The sequence below is a fragment of the Silene latifolia genome, chromosome Y (assembly GCF_048544455.1).
Source record: "Silene latifolia isolate original U9 population chromosome Y, ASM4854445v1, whole genome shotgun sequence".
Taxonomy (NCBI): Eukaryota; Viridiplantae; Streptophyta; class Magnoliopsida; order Caryophyllales; family Caryophyllaceae; genus Silene; species Silene latifolia.
Genome location: NC_133538.1, coordinates 416316773 through 416327741, shown reverse-complemented (window position 1 = coordinate 416327741; position 10969 = coordinate 416316773). Strand labels below are relative to the sequence as shown.

At 45.7% G+C, this 10969-nt stretch overlaps 1 non-coding gene across 1 annotated transcript; it reads right to left on the bottom strand.

Moving 5' to 3' along the window:
* Positions 1-8131: 8131 nt before the first annotated feature.
* LOC141636649 (small nucleolar RNA R71) lies at positions 8132-8238 on the bottom strand. The gene has a single exon (XR_012541251.1). It is a non-coding gene; the product is annotated as a small nucleolar RNA R71 (small nucleolar RNA).
* Between the last annotated feature and the right edge of the window lie 2731 nt (positions 8239-10969).

Sequence of the window (10969 nt, the reverse complement as noted above, 5' to 3'; positions counted from 1 at the left end):
TTGATAATGCCCTCATAGTCGAGGTGTTTGATGTTATCTTCCCCGAAGAGGAGTGTGACAGCTTGTCCATCAAGGCATGGTGACGGTTTGGACTCAGTTGATGCAGCTTCGATGTTGTCGGGAATAAATTAGCAGTCTTGGAAGACTTCAACTCCCGGGTATCTAGCCCTTGCCATAGAGTCATAGATCGGCTCCGGAAAGCCGTGGTAGAGTTCAGACTCTCCCTCGGGGACAAAGTATCCGTTGAGAGTCAGGTGGTATGGACGGAGGATGACTCCGTGCTTCTTGCGTTTTCGGATTAGGAGGTTCATCTCCTGGATGTCTTCATTGGTAGGTTCGTATCCCAGCCCAGAGGGAATGTTGGGGACCTTAGCCTATTTCAAGGGAGGCAATGGGTCCTTCAGTGGATTGAGCGGCAAACCCGGGAAATAACCTTGACGCATCATGATACGGTTGATCGTGAGGTTGGTGAATGGGTCACACTCAGAGGTTGCCAATTCGTCAGTTATGGTGTTTACGGCTTGGAAACCCCACATTTTATTTTCGTCCTCCTCAATGGCTTGGGAGGCTACCCCTCTTCTCAAAACTGCTTTGATTGGGGAAGCGGAGATCGTGATCGTTTTCCCGTTGAAGGGGACCCTGATTTTTTGGCGGAGCGTTGATGTGACCGCCTTGACGGCATGAATCCAGGGACGTCCCAGGAGCATGTTGAAGGATGCGTCGATGTCGACCACTTGAAAACTGGTTTGTCTTTCCGAGGGTCCGGTTGCGACGGTCAAAGTGACTAGCCCAGCGACCTTGCGACGAGTGCCGTCGTAGGCGCGTACCCCTTGATTCGTTGGGATTAGATCAGATTCCTTGATACCCAGCCTGTGGGCAGTTTTGAGAGGAATGACATTCACGGCGGAACCGTCATCCACGAGGACCATTGGTATTTTCTTTTGGAGGCATTGTACGGTGATGTACAGGGCCAGGTTATGGTTGGCTCCGAACAGGGGAATATCCTCGTCGGAGAAGATGACCGGGTTGCTCAGATCAGGGGCGTCTTTCGTCATGTGCGCCAATATTTCTTCTGGGGAAGAGGTGGAGGGCACGGTTAATTTTCCCAAGGCCTGCAGCAAGGCTTGTCGATGGTCAAAAAACGTTGCGATCAGCTGCCAAATTGAGATTTCGGCTTTTGCTTTCTGGAGCTGTTTCAGTATTGAGTTCTCGGGGGCCTTTGGTTGAGTGTCCACCTCTGGGACGATTTGGTCATTCGTTGTTGGAACGGCCGTTGAGTTGCTCGGATTCTAATAGGGACGTCCGGACCGGGTGAGATGTCCGATTTCCTTCGTCCGCTTTTCCTTCCCTGGGAGGATATAGACATCCTCAACATCATCCCGCCATATGTCGTTAATTTCAGGGTCTCGAGGATACCTTGGAGGGGTATTCCTCGGTGGGTAGTTCTTGTGGGGGATATTTTTGTGAGGGGGATTTTTGTGGGGGTAGTTATTTTGAGGGTGATTTTCGTGAGGTCTATGCCAGAATGGTTGTGGGAGCAATCCATCCTGGGGTGGGTAGTTTTGAATGCTTGGGGAGTTCTCCCTCGGACGCGGTGTTGGGGGATTGAAGATGAGTCGACGGTAGGCGTCGTCGAGTCGGGTGATTCTCTCAGAGAGGCTGGCTATAGCCTCTTCCACTTGCTGAAATATAGTGAGCATGGTGGCAGCACTGAACATGGACACTCCGTCTGAAGGATCCTTTTCTAGAACATTCACCTCGTCGTCAATCGGCAAGATGAGATGAGAGCAGTCTAGGGTCGGCTCATCGTCAGAGATGGCGTGAATTCCCAGGGGATTATTTTTGTTGTTCGGTTTAGTTGGTGGGGGTATAGGCAAATCTCCCTTCTCAATCATGTCTTGAATGAGGTGTTTGAGTTTGAAGCAATTTTCGGTATCATGCCCTTTCCCTCGATGATACTGGCAGTAGGCGTTGGGGTTCCAAAATCGGGATTTCTTGGCGTCGACCGGGTCCGGGGTGGGCCCGATCGGTTGTAGCTTCCCTTGGTCCATGAGCCTTTTCAAGGCACTTGCATAAGTCGACCCTATGTTGGTGAACACTCTCTGGGGGCATTCAGTTTTCTTGGCAGATGGTTCGACGACGTTAACCTCATCAATCTTGTTTGTCTGACCGTAAGGGCGAGATCCGGTTGAGGTGGATCCTTGATAACCCCTACCAGTGGTCTTTGCTAAGACACCTTTTCGGAGGTCGCCCTCGATACGTGTCCCCAGAATCTGCAGATCTTGAAAAGTTTTGATATTATGATACCTTAGTAGGTTGGCATAAACCAGGCGGAGGTTGTTGACAAACTTCTCGACCAAAGTTGATTCACTCGGCTTACTGACCAACTGAGTGCTCACCCTCATCCAACGGGTTAGGAACTCAGTGAACCCTTCCTTGTCGTTTTGGTTTAGCACTTCGAGAGTACGGGTGTTGGCCTGGATCTCGACATTGTCGGCATACTGTTTGGCAAACTCAACTGTGATCTCATCCCAAGTAGTACGGTTTTTCGGATCCAAGGAGTAGTACCATTGGCGAGGAATTGGCTCCAGAGAGGATGGGAAGATCCGGGTAAAGAGCTCTTGTTTGACCCCTTTAATGGCCATGTAGTCTTTGAAAGCACAGATGTGGTTGAGTGGGTCCTCCACTCCCTTGAACTTGGGCACATCAGTCAGGGTGAAGTTGTCAGGTAACTGATCCCCAACAGGTTCGAACCTTCGGTTATTTTCAAGGTGGATATTGTTACCCCGGGCTAGGAGCTGTTCTTCCAAGAGTTTCAGCCTCTTCTCGGTTTCAGTCAGAGGTAGGGTAGTATGTTCCCCAATTTCCTTGTTCTCCAGGGCGTCGATACAGGTCTCGACGCGATCCAGAGTGACCTTAAGAGCGGTAAAGCGGTGGCTAGGCTAGCCGATCGTTGTGACATCTCTGTTGTTATCATTGTTGTTGTGGTTGACAGACGAAGTTGAAGACGGGGCCATGGCTCTGAGGCAGAAAAACAGCTCACATTACAACTCAATCCGACACGGTTCCAAGAATGAACGCAGACAACACAGAGGACGAGACAAATATCGACTCAACAAGACGGGGTGACCGTGTGTGGTCCCTCGGTGCTGACTCAATTTATGACGTGACGGTGTTTGACCGAACCTTTGACACGAGTCCAACATGACGATGTGACGCCATTGGACGGATCTCGTGATGAGACGACTCATAAGTAAAGACCCATAAGTACGTTTGCTTCGACTCGATAGACACGAGGCGGAATTAGAACGGTGGACTGAAGATTTCGAAAATAGAAATTTTCAAAAAGATTTATTTGTCGCTTTTATTGACGGCTTCCGAAGATAGAAATCTCCGCAAGTCGATCAGTTGAAAAGGGTTGTCTTAAATTTATTTGCAAAAGACGGTTTGAGTTCGAGTCGGCTCGGAAAACAGTGCAATGTTTCCCAAGACGGTTTTGAAATTCAAAATTGTATGTTTTGAAAATCGAGTTTGAAATGTTTGAAAAAGTCTCGGGGACGGTTCGTGGTCCTCGGGATCCGAAAGTGTCTCGAGAAAAGGGGTGTGTGCTTTTCTCGGGTTTTGAAAGAGAGCCATTGTCGGCGCGAAAAGGGTTAAAATCCGTGTCTAGACGCGGCGATTACAACGGCGTAAAAAGGTGATTTGAAATGGTTATACAAAACCGGGTTTGAAAATCGTCATTACGACGGCCTAGAAAGGCGTGTTGAAATGGTTATATAAAACCGGGTTTGAAATTCGTCATTACGATGGCCTAGAAAGGCGTGTTGAAATGGTTATATAAAACCGGGTTTGAAAATCGTCATTACGACGGCCTAGAAAGGCGTGCATCGGTCGGCGAAAGACCGAGTTTTGAAATGGCCATTATAACGGCGCAAAAAGGGTGTTTTTGAAAGTTTGAAAATGACACGGAAGGACTTATGATCAGATAGCACATAAGCACTCACAGTTCATTATATTATGCATCATGCTGACACGGGTTTTGGCTTAGAAGGGTGGGTTACACACCAAGCAATCAAACCCCGATTTGCGAGAGGGATACCAATCCAAACAAAATGTGCAAGGAGGGTGCCCTAGCCTCGTGCTCGAAAGTGATGAAAGCTCTTTGACGAAACAAAATGTGTAACGTCAATGGTATGCTTGACTCAATCGGGATTCGAAACGCGGGGATGAGAAAACTCACGCCGACGAAACTAGCCAATTGGTCGAAAAGATATGGGTTGTGGGCCCGGACGAGGAAACCCGACCGTGACCGTAATATCAATTAATGCATTCCAACCAAGACCTCTTTCGAGTCTCACCATCTAGGGATCACAAAGACGTAAGTGTCCTAGTCCTCCCCAGTGGAGTCGCCAATCTGTGGTCATGGGCCACGTCTTGGTCTGTGGAGTTGGGGCCACCTACCGGTCCGCGGTCGCGGGCCACCTGCACGCCAGGCTGATCGGTGGACATGCAGCGGTCTTTTGAAAGCCACACTCGGCGGCGTAAAGATGCTTTCGACCGGATCGTTTTAGATCGGTTGGTTTCGTCTCGGTAAGGGTCTCGAAACGATTAGAGATGTTCAGAGTCGCCACCAAGCATTTGTGGGATGCCTGGAACCCATTCGAATTCCACTTTATACCTCGGTCAAATCGAAGCACAAAGCAGCGTTTGACATAGGTACTAAAGATAAGGAAATCGTCCCTCTTTAGCATCCTATCTCTAGAATGACTCTCGTACGCCCTGGATAAGGTCGTCCACTATCCAAAGTTTCTGAGTAAGAGGTGAATGTACGTATTGGGAAGCCCTTTAATCAGACACCCAATCCCGCCCGCGTTTAGAGGCCTCTACTGATCGATCTTGGTTGGTTGAATGCAAAAGTTGATAAAATGGTTTAAATGCATGAATGCACATGATGCGTGTCTTTCATATGATGTTTTATATCCCATTTTACACGCATTTCAGAGCTCATTCATGTAGTTCATGCTACATTTCTCCCTTTTTCCATCTACTTCCGTATTTTTGTACATTATTGCAGAAATGTGAAGAATCCAGCGGAGATCGAGCTAAATCCGTCCCCGAGTATCCTGCATTGCATTTGATGTGAAGTATTTGCTTAAGGAATGAGCTTGGTGCGCAATCCAAGGCCCAAAAGACAAATCCACGAGATGATTAAAGTCAAGTAACAGCTAAAGCGGTCGATCGACCACTACCTTCAGTCGATCGACCAACTATCGGGTTCCAGAAACTACTGTACACTGCTAGTCAGTCGATCGACCACCATGCTCAGTCGATCGACCACCATGCTCAGTCGATCGACCACATCGCTGCTTCAGACGAGAATTAAAAGATCGAGGAACTTGAAGCCCATTATATTTAGGTTTTAGGAATTATGTTACGTATACTTTCTATATAACGTAACCTAGTTCGACAGATACAATCATCCAGTTTTTATTCCGAAATTTACATAAAGTTTTACATATAGTTCTTTAGAAATAATTAGGGTTCGAGATTACTTTTGGTATTGAATACAATTGGCTTTGTCATTCGGCTTTGTTCTTTTCCTTCGCAATTCACACGGTACTCTCTGGTTTTATTCTGTTACTTTCGTTCATAGTTGTCGAATTGCTAGATCAGTTCCCAAGCCGAATTGCCATCTTTTGTTAAATGTTTATTTTACCGTTTTAAGCATGAATTCCGTAGCTTTAATCCTTAATATTATTGTTGCCTTTAATTTCAGTATGAGTAGCTAATTTTTTCGTGCTAGGATGTAGAGGAATTGTAGTGTATCCGGCAATATAATGAACACGGCCTGCTCTGAGTGACTGGCAATGGTTGCTTCTTCAGCCATGACTGGAATTTCTGGAGAAGTGACTATCTCAGCTGAAGAAATTGAAGTAGGAGATGTAGGTGGATCTTCCTCGAACAGAACGTTCTCGTAGTAGCTTGACAGAGTACTCAGCTCTACCTCTGTTGGTAATACCCTTTGTGATCGTCTCAACACGCGCAAGGATTTCTCGATCTCAGGATTGAATGGTACTAGTTCACCACCCTGTGACCTGCGTATAAGAAGAGACTACAAAAAGAATATAAGAAAAGTTTAAGGAACGGAAGTCCCTTAAACTAAAGAAAGACTAAATAAAAAATAACTGAAAATTAGAACAATTGCCTCCCCGGCAACGGCGCCAAAATTTGATACCCGTCGTGAGGTGTCAAAAATTAATTTATAATCTCCAACTACAACTATAGCTAGCGGCAGTCGGGTCGAACCACAGAGAGGCAGACGTAATTTCTAGTTGTTTAAATTCGGTCTAAGGTAACAATAAAGTGGGGGGGTGATTGGATTTAGTCTACAACTAATAGCAGTAAAAGAAATGTAAGCTAATGAAATATATGAAATCAAGTATAAAAAGAGGTACTAGGATGGTCGGTTCGTTATAGTTTCGGCGGCAGCATACTAAACAGGTCTAAATCAAACACATGAGGCGAGAAATAAAGAGGTCCTCTCGGTCAACTCTTAACAAATAGCATCTTTCGATCTCGCTATAGGTCCCTAATATCACTAATACTAACTTTCGTCCTGAAAAGTGACTACGGTCTAAACTTTACCTATCTTTCGATCTCAGCATAGTTTATTCATTTTAATTGGTGATCTAACAACTGTCCCTATCTCTCGATCTAATGGGTCAGTCATATATTAAACATTCAACTAGTCGCGTGCACTCAATTCGTCAAAAATAACATTTAAATCAATTAAAACGAAGGTAAACCTCACGTGGTCGATCGACCAACCCGCGAGGTTTACCTTCGTTTTAATTGATTTAAATGTTATTTTTGACGAATCGAGTGCACGCGACTAGTTGAATGTTTAATATATGACTGACCCATTAGATCGAGAGATAGGGACAGTTGTTAGATCACCAATTAAAATGACTAAACTATGCTGAGATCGAAAGATAGGTAAATTTTAGACCGTAGTCACTTTTCAGGACGAAAGTTAGTTTTAGTGATATTAGGGACCTATAGCGAGATCGAAAGATGCTATTTGTTAAGAGTGGACCGAGAGGACCTCTTTATTTCCCGCCTCATGTGTTTGATTTAGACTCGTTTAGTATGTCGCCAAACTATAACGAACCGACCATCCTAGTACCTCTTTTAATACTTGATTTCATATATTTCATTAGCTTACATTTCTTTTATCGCTATTAGTTGTAGACCAAATCCAATCAACCCCCACTTTATTGTTACCTTAGACCGAATTTAAACAACTAGAAATTACGTCCCGCATTTCTCTCGTGGTTCGACCCGATCGCCGCTAGCTACAGTTGTAGTTGGAGATTATAAATTTATTTTTGACACCTCACGACGGGTATCAAATTTTGGCGCCGTTGCCGGGGAGGCAATTGTTCTAATTTTCAGTTGTTTTTTATTTAGTCTTTCTTTAGTTTAAGGGACTTCCGTTCCTTAAACTTTTCTTATATTCTTTTTGTAGTTTCTTATTATGCGCAGTCACTGTGGTGGTGAACTAGTACCATTCAATCCTCGAGATCGAGAAATCCTTGCGCGAGTTGAGACGATCACAAAGGGTATTACCGACAGAGGAAGAGCCGAGTACTCTGTCAAGCTACTACGAGAACGTTCGTTCGAGGAAGATCCACCTACATCTCCCGCTTCAATTTCTTCACCGAGACAAGCACTTCTCCGTAAATTCCATTCATGGTCAAGAAGCAACCATTCCCGATCACTCGAGCCGACAACTACTAATCTCTACAAAGGATTCGAACTACCTGGGGAGGCGAGAAAATTCGAGCCAAAGCCTTCCTATATTAACCTGGTTGAGAGAAACCAGTTCGGGGGAGCTGCAAATGAAGATGCAGCCAAGCATATGGAGATTTTTATTGATTATTGCTGCTCTATACCCCCGCCGACCGGTGTGACCCAAGACCAGACCAAGGAGACCATGTTCATTTTCTCTCTTCGGGATGCTGCAAGAGAGTGGTATAGAGATCTGGACCGAGCCGCTCATGGGATCACCGACTGGAATTCCTTAGCCCTGGCATTCTACAAAAAGTACTTCTCTGCCTCGAACACTAATGCCATTAGAGCTCAGATCACGAGCTTTAAACAAGGGCCTGATGAGAACTTTCATGAAGCATGAGTCCGTTTCAAGAAACTGGTGCGACCCATACCGCACCATGGGTTCGAAAAATGAAGTCTTTGCAATCAGTTCTATAATCGGCTGTATGACGATCAGAGGGCTATTTTGGATGCTGCAGCCAATGGCCGATTTGCTGAGAACATGGGAGAGACTAAGGGGTGGAAGATCATTGATGATTTGGCCACTCATAAGGCTGAATATGGGAATTCGAGAGGAAACCAAAGGAGGGCTGGTGATTCTTCCTCTGTTGCTGCACTAGAAGCTCTCACTGCAAGGTTTGACAAATATGAATTGGGAGGAGCTTCTAAAGGTGGGATGTACCATGTTAATGCTGTTTCAGACGGTCCTTTCGTCTCGTAGAAGATGTGGAGCCGAGGGCATGTCTCGAGAATTGTTCTGTCCCCTTTGAGTCTTGTGCTGCCTTTCAACACTATAGGTAGACAAACACGTACTATGAGCCGAATGTCCACCCCAACTTGAGGTGGAGTAGCCAGAATGTCCTGAATCCGACTCAACCTCCACAACAGCAGCAGCAGCAAGCTTATGTGCCCCCTCACAAACAACCATATCAAAAACCTCCCTATGTGCCGCAGCAGCAACAATCCCAAAATTTCGAGTTCACCGAGTTGAAGAACTTATTGCTGAAGGAGTCCCAAGCTAGAGAGGCCGGGATGAAGATGCTAGAGAGCCAAATTGCTCAATTGGCTAGCAAGAGTACCACTCGAGCTCCGGGACACTTACCGACTCAAACTGACCAGAAAGAGACCCTAAATGCCATAACTTTGAGGAGTGGGTCTACCCTGGAGGGGCCTGCTATGGTCGAGGATGCCACTGCGAAAGATGAGGCAAAACCGAATCAAAATAAAGCTGGAACGAGCAAAGGAAAGAAAAAGGCGTCTACCAGGTATATCGATCGATCGTGACATACCCGGTCGATCGATCGAAGTGCGGGTTCTGAAGCTTGGTCTTTGTTCATCTCGTCGATCGACCGGCATCACTTTGGTCGATCGACCGAGATCGGCTCGATAGTGAGATTTTTCATCCTCCGATGCCCGACAACTTGAGGGATCATTTGTTTCGGGGCACGACAGTCCCGAAAATATTGGGAAAGACCCGAGTCTTGATGGGTCGATCCGGCTCAAGTACGACCCAATGTTGATCAATGGTTCACATTTGAGACGGTCTGAAGAGGGTTCAAGCTTCAACAAGGAGAAAGTAGTGAACTTCCAGCCTAAGTCCACGGATACCGGCATGCGTGATTTAGAGGAGAGAGCTAAGCTACTTCTTACAGCCCCATATCCGGAAAGACTAGTGCCGACGAAGGAACATGTATCTTTCAATAAATTTGAAAAAGTTATTCGTAGCTTGAATGTACAAGTGCCTTTCCTTGAGTTAGTTAATCAAGTGCATGCCTATACTAAATTCATGAAACAACTCTTGTCTAAGAAAAAGTCACTTGAAAATGTGCATACTGTCGCATTAACCAAAGAGTCATGTTCTTATTTGTCTCACACTGCACCCCATAAGCTAGAGGACCCGGGTAGCTTTTCTGTTCCTTGCAATATAGGTACCTTCTCTATTGAGAAGGCATTATGTGACTTAGGAGCTAGTATAAGTGTAATGCTCCCGAGTCTTGCTAGGAAGCTCAAATTGACTAGGTTCGCAGTGACAGATATGACGGTACAGATGGCTGACCGATCTGCAGTCCGGCCGATAGAAGTCTTAGAGGACATTCCTGTCCAAATAGGGAAGTTTTTCTTCCTCGTCGACTTCGTTGTACTTGACATGCCTGAGGATGCCCATATTCCCATTATTTTGGGTAGGCCATTTCTGCACACTGCTGGTGCAGTCATAGATGTCGGTCTAGGAACCTTGACCTTCAAAGTAGGAAAGCATTCCATTGTTTTTGGCCAACCTGCTAAGAGGAAAGACCCTATGTGGCATGTGACTTGTAATACGGTTTCTGACAAGAAATCGTACTTTGTGCTTCCTGATATGCCTATCTCTATTCCTATTGTAACCCCTCTGCCCCAGATTGGGAGCAAATTGGAGGAAGATTTGTCTATTTCTGATATTACAGAAGCTGGTTTGGGGAAGGAAGAACTGCAAGTTACTCTAGCTGCAAAGAAGCCAATCATTTCACAAGGAGGTCTTGGTTGCCTTAGCTATGCCACCGATGAGGAAGTTGATGACGAGCCAGTCAAAGTAACGGAGTCCGACTTGGACTTTGATGAGCAAGAAGAGGTGATTGACTGGGGAGATGATGAAAGTGTTGATCCGTTGAGCCATACGGACGTGGAAGTTAAGAAGGGTGCAGCTGATAAGATAAGCACCGTTGAGGCTACCTCTAGTAGCCAGAAGCCGACGAAGTGGGCCATTCCGTGGCCATTCTTGATCAACTACTAGTTGATCACATGTTTTTCAAACTTTTTATTTGCTTCTGTTAGACACTTTTTATCGCTTTTGTGTGCGCGAAACTTCGCATTTTATTTTGCTTGCTTAGGATTTTATACGCTTTAGACTTTGGTTTGGGTTTTGCGCAATTTTGGGCGCTTATTATAGTGCACTTGCAGGTTTTTAGACCTCATTAGCTCAAATAATTGAGCGAATACGAAGAAATCTGAAGTACAGCAGTATTTTCAGTCGATCGACTGGGCTATATAGTCGATCGACTGGTCTGCAGTTTCCAGAAGCTATTGTTCCTTTCACCTCGGTCGATCGACTGAGTGATGTGGTCGATCGACCGACCTGCACTGCTGTACCTGTTCACGACCT